This window comes from Nuphar pumila, chromosome 14 (genome assembly GCF_984573655.1).
Source record: "Nuphar pumila chromosome 14, dmNupPumi1.hap1.1, whole genome shotgun sequence".
Taxonomy (NCBI): Eukaryota; Viridiplantae; Streptophyta; class Magnoliopsida; order Nymphaeales; family Nymphaeaceae; genus Nuphar; species Nuphar pumila.
In genome coordinates, this window is record NC_143262.1 from 25,570,345 (window position 1) to 25,576,952 (window position 6,608).

Sequence of the window (6,608 nt, forward strand, 5' to 3'; positions counted from 1 at the left end):
TGTGTGTTAAATGCTGAAACACTATCTTAGTGAGGGGCTTAGTGAAAATCTATGCAACTTGCAAATGGATGAAACGAATCATGTGACGAGCTAGCATTAGCCAACGTTCTCATGAACAAAATGGTAGTCAATCTTGATGTGCTTTGCACGCATGTGGAAGATTGGGTTGACAGTTATGTGAAGGGCAAAATTTTTATCACAAAATAGAGTGAGAGCTTGAGATAAAAACATGCCAAGATCTTGAAAAAATGAAGGAGATCCAAGTTAGTTCTGTAGTGGTGGATGCAACTGATCAATATTCGACTTCAAAGCTTGATCTGATGACAGTTGGCTGTTTCTTTGCACTTTAAAAAATGCAATTTCCACCAAGATAAATACAATATCTCAAAATAGACTCGCAGGTGTTAGGGCATCGGGCTCAATCAGCACAGGAGAATTTGTATAATACCAAAGGATTATTGAAATAAGAGCCTTATTCCATAATAATAGTTTCATTGATGTATCACAAGATCCGTTTGACTAATTGAAAATGAAACTTAATAGGTGTCACAAAATGACATGAAATCTGAGACACAAGAAATACTAAAGAAAAAAATGATTTCACCAAACATAAATGAAATCCAAATGCATTATCATAATGCATTTGGCTAGATAGCCATGAAGAAAAACAAAACAAAAAAAATAAATATTTTGTTAATGATAAATATTCACATAAATATACAAGATAACCTCACTACAGTATTCATGCACACATACAAACAATATATATACATCCATCCATCCATCCGCTCTCACATATACAACAAAAGCATGAGCAATATATAGAGCTAGTCCTAACGGCTAATTTGAGTAGTCAAACTAGTTGTTAGAACAAATCCCAGCAACTAGTGAGACTACTCAAACTAGCCATTAAAGCAAATCCTAATGACTAGTTTGACTAGTCAATCTAGTTGTTACAAACCCCAATGGTTAATTGGTTATTCAAAAAATAGAAAAAATAAAATATTTAGTCATTTTAATAATAAAAAATGATCGTATTGTATGGATAATTTGACCTGATTCCCTAAAAACTTTAAAAAATGTATATTCTTTCGATGTCCAAAATCATAAATATCCGACATCGTTAAAACACTTTTACTCTTTGCATCTGCAAATTTAGGTCTTATTGCGATAAAATTGTACTGCCCGTTGGCTAGGTCCAACTTCCACTTAAATTCAAAAACACAGTTTTTTTATTCAAACCTCACGAACTCGTATAAATTTATTTATGGATTTTTGGTAAAACTGAAACATCAAAATTGTAAATATCCTACTCTTTCGCATATACGTCAATATTTTGCATAAATATATTTGCGACACACCTCTCATAAATATCTTACTTTTTCACATATACTTTCTTAAATCACTTAAATTTATGTGTGAATCTCCACTTAAATAAAAAAAATCACAAATCTCCTACTTAAATATTTATGAAATTTTTATCATATGTGATTTTTCTTAATATTTATAATTTTATCGAATCATATATATACTTATTTTTTATTTGAGGGTTTTTTTTCTCATTTGTGTCTACAAAAAACTTCTTTGTAGAACCCTTTCAATGATTTTTTGCATTTTGAGGAGGTTGCAATATCATCCTTGTGATTAACTTTCTCATCTATAGGTTTGAAATGTGAGTTTCATACAATATATACATGTGTATCCCCATGCATATTTCTTTTTAATATGACAGCCTACAATCAGGGGTATAAATGGATTCAACTCGTGATCATTGAATATCTCCATGAGTATTTGTGTTTGGTTATTGCTATGGATATTTTTTGTATGTTTTCTTGTGTTGTCACTGACTTTTTCAGCCACCAGATTTATCGTTTAGGGTTTATTATGTTTATAATTTTTTTATAGAAATATATATTATTATAGATAATTTATGATTATTTGTTTATCCTTCAGTTAATATTTGTTGTTCTTAGGTTGATGTAATGGGGCTAGGGTTCACTTCAGAAAAAAAACAAGTGATGAAAAATGGAACCAACACTATGGAAGAACATAAAATAAAATGTTACTCATAGAAGTAAGGGTATTAGAATTAGTAAGGGATTTCGAAAGGTGGCTTGTTCAATCCCTCAGGTTTGAGGCTATATCAGTTACATATTTCAAAGGGAAAAAAATTGCAATGCCTTTAGAATGATGACAAATCAATAAAATAAAATAATAAATGTAGAAATCAATATCTACTAAATTTATAGAAATATCATCAACTCTAGATCTATATTATAAAATATTCAATTTGCAAGAAAATAAATGCATATGTATATATTCAAGAGAAGAATAGAGAAACAACACTAAAAGTATGTTTGATTGTATCTCATATAATTTGGAATCACGAGATTTAGAAAGTGAATCTCATTTAAACAGTATCCTAAAAGCAACCAAACCTAAAACTTTTTTGGTATAGAACTCCAAAAGTAAGCTTCATAAAAAGTGAGTTGGCAAAAAACCCCAAAGTGAAATTTAGAAAGTGACTCTCGTTTATGTGAGATTCACTTTCTCATGAGATTTTGAAAGTGAATATCTTTTTAACAGTATTTTTACTTTTAAAAAACACAACCAAACATACCCTTAGGGTTGTGTTTTTAAAAAGTAAAAATACTGTTAAAAAGAGATTCACTTTCAAAATCTCATGAGACCTCATAAGAAAGTGAATCTCACACAAATGAGATTCACTTTCTAAATCTCACTTTTGCAGCTCTATGCCAACTTACTTTTTATAAAGCTTTTTTTTGAGGTTCTGTACTAAAAAAGTTTATGTTCAATTGTTTTTGAAATATTAATCAAATGAGATTCACTTTCTAAATCTCATGTGATTCCAAATCACATGAGATGCAACCAAAAGTTGTAAGATAAAAAGATATACATACTCTATAAAAAAATATTAAAAAGAAAGCAAATGTTGCAAACAATGACAATTCTCAAGTTAGTTACAACATCTAGAATTAGATCAATTAGCTCAACTCCCTCTATGTAATGACTTTTAGCTCGATTGTTTCCAACACCATACTAAACCAAGTACATGAGTGCATAAAAAATTCTACAAAGAAAAAAAGGAAGATCTCATATAAAAAAAATTGAAGAAAAGTTAAGTAAATATATAGGAAAACAAAACTATACCTAATAAAACATAAAATTGATGCATCTTGCCTTGCAGTAGTAAAAAGATCCAAATAAAAACACATTCACTTGTTTAAATTGTAAAAAAGAAGGGAACAACCAACTTAAAAGTTGTGCTGCAAATTTTTATAAGTAATTTAGCAACTGATCAATATTCGACTTCAAAGCTTGATCTGATGACAGTTGGCTGTTTCTTTGCACTTTAAAAAATGCAATTTCCACCAAGATAAATACAATATCTCAAAATAGACTCGCAGGTGTTAGGGCATCGGGCTCAATCAGCACAGGAGAATTTGTATAATACCAAAGGATTATTGAAATAAGAGCCTTATTCCATAATAATAGTTTCATTGATGTATCACAAGATCCGTTTGACTAATTGAAAATGAAACTTAATAGGTGTCACAAAATGACATGAAATCTGAGACACAAGAAATACTAAAGAAAAAAATGATTTCACCAAACATAAATGAAATCCAAATGCATTATCATAATGCATTTGGCTAGATAGCCATGAAGAAAAACAAAACAAAAAAAATAAATATTTTGTTAATGATAAATATTCACATAAATATACAAGATAACCTCACTACAGTATTCATGCACACATACAAACAATATATATACATCCATCCATCCATCCGCTCTCACATATACAACAAAAGCATGAGCAATATATAGAGCTAGTCCTAACGGCTAATTTGAGTAGTCAAACTAGTTGTTAGAACAAATCCCAGCAACTAGTGAGACTACTCAAACTAGCCATTAAAGCAAATCCTAATGACTAGTTTGACTAGTCAATCTAGTTGTTACAAACCCCAATGGTTAATTGGTTATTCAAAAAATAGAAAAAATAAAATATTTAGTCATTTTAATAATAAAAAATGATCGTATTGTATGGATAATTTGACCTGATTCCCTAAAAACTTTAAAAAATGTATATTCTTTCGATGTCCAAAATCATAAATATCCGACATCGTTAAAACACTTTTACTCTTTGCATCTGCAAATTTAGGTCTTATTGCGATAAAATTGTACTGCCCGTTGGCTAGGTCCAACTTCCACTTAAATTCAAAAACACAGTTTTTTTATTCAAACCTCACGAACTCGTATAAATTTATTTATGGATTTTTGGTAAAACTGAAACATCAAAATTGTAAATATCCTACTCTTTCGCATATACGTCAATATTTTGCATAAATATATTTGCGACACACCTCTCATAAATATCTTACTTTTTCACATATACTTTCTTAAATCACTTAAATTTATGTGTGAATCTCCACTTAAATAAAAAAAATCACAAATCTCCTACTTAAATATTTATGAAATTTTTATCATATGTGATTTTTCTTAATATTTATAATTTTATCGAATCATATATATACTTATTTTTTATTTGAGGGTTTTTTTTCTCATTTGTGTCTACAAAAAACTTCTTTGTAGAACCCTTTCAATGATTTTTTGCATTTTGAGGAGGTTGCAATATCATCCTTGTGATTAACTTTCTCATCTATAGGTTTGAAATGTGAGTTTCATACAATATATACATGTGTATCCCCATGCATATTTCTTTTTAATATGACAGCCTACAATCAGGGGTATAAATGGATTCAACTCGTGATCATTGAATATCTCCATGAGTATTTGTGTTTGGTTATTGCTATGGATATTTTTTGTATGTTTTCTTGTGTTGTCACTGACTTTTTCAGCCACCAGATTTATCGTTTAGGGTTTATTATGTTTATAATTTTTTTATAGAAATATATATTATTATAGATAATTTATGATTATTTGTTTATCCTTCAGTTAATATTTGTTGTTCTTAGGTTGATGTAATGGGGCTAGGGTTCACTTCAGAAAAAAAACAAGTGATGAAAAATGGAACCAACACTATGGAAGAACATAAAATAAAATGTTACTCATAGAAGTAAGGGTATTAGAATTAGTAAGGGATTTCGAAAGGTGGCTTGTTCAATCCCTCAGGTTTGAGGCTATATCAGTTACATATTTCAAAGGGAAAAAAATTGCAATGCCTTTAGAATGATGACAAATCAATAAAATAAAATAATAAATGTAGAAATCAATATCTACTAAATTTATAGAAATATCATCAACTCTAGATCTATATTATAAAATATTCAATTTGCAAGAAAATAAATGCATATGTATATATTCAAGAGAAGAATAGAGAAACAACACTAAAAGTATGTTTGATTGTATCTCATATAATTTGGAATCACGAGATTTAGAAAGTGAATCTCATTTAAACAGTATCCTAAAAGCAACCAAACCTAAAACTTTTTTGGTATAGAACTCCAAAAGTAAGCTTCATAAAAAGTGAGTTGGCAAAAAACCCCAAAGTGAAATTTAGAAAGTGACTCTCGTTTATGTGAGATTCACTTTCTCATGAGATTTTGAAAGTGAATATCTTTTTAACAGTATTTTTACTTTTAAAAAACACAACCAAACATACCCTTAGGGTTGTGTTTTTAAAAAGTAAAAATACTGTTAAAAAGAGATTCACTTTCAAAATCTCATGAGACCTCATAAGAAAGTGAATCTCACACAAATGAGATTCACTTTCTAAATCTCACTTTTGCAGCTCTATGCCAACTTACTTTTTATAAAGCTTTTTTTTGAGGTTCTGTACTAAAAAAGTTTATGTTCAATTGTTTTTGAAATATTAATCAAATGAGATTCACTTTCTAAATCTCATGTGATTCCAAATCACATGAGATGCAACCAAAAGTTGTAAGATAAAAAGATATACATACTCTATAAAAAAATATTAAAAAGAAAGCAAATGTTGCAAACAATGACAATTCTCAAGTTAGTTACAACATCTAGAATTAGATCAATTAGCTCAACTCCCTCTATGTAATGACTTTTAGCTCGATTGTTTCCAACACCATACTAAACCAAGTACATGAGTGCATAAAAAATTCTACAAAGAAAAAAAGGAAGATCTCATATAAAAAAAATTGAAGAAAAGTTAAGTAAATATATAGGAAAACAAAACTATACCTAATAAAACATAAAATTGATGCATCTTGCCTTGCAGTAGTAAAAAGATCCAAATAAAAACACATTCACTTGTTTAAATTGTAAAAAAGAAGGGAACAACCAACTTAAAAGTTGTGCTGCAAATTTTTATGTTTGCTAAATTTTTATAAGTAATTTACCAACACATTCACTTGTCTTCTTTTTTATAAGTAATTTAGGGAATAATTTATGATATCTCATAATTTATTTAAAAAAAAAAGAAAAATTTGGGAGGATAACACCGGCTGATTTGAGCTCAAGAACCCTCAGTTATAATGGTGCAATGTAACCATCCAGCTACCTCATTAGACCCTAGTTGACTATTATTTAGTCAAATAAAGTGGCTAAGCTCTAGGACATTTTAGTAAAGCATTAAGTTTTGCTTAATGAAA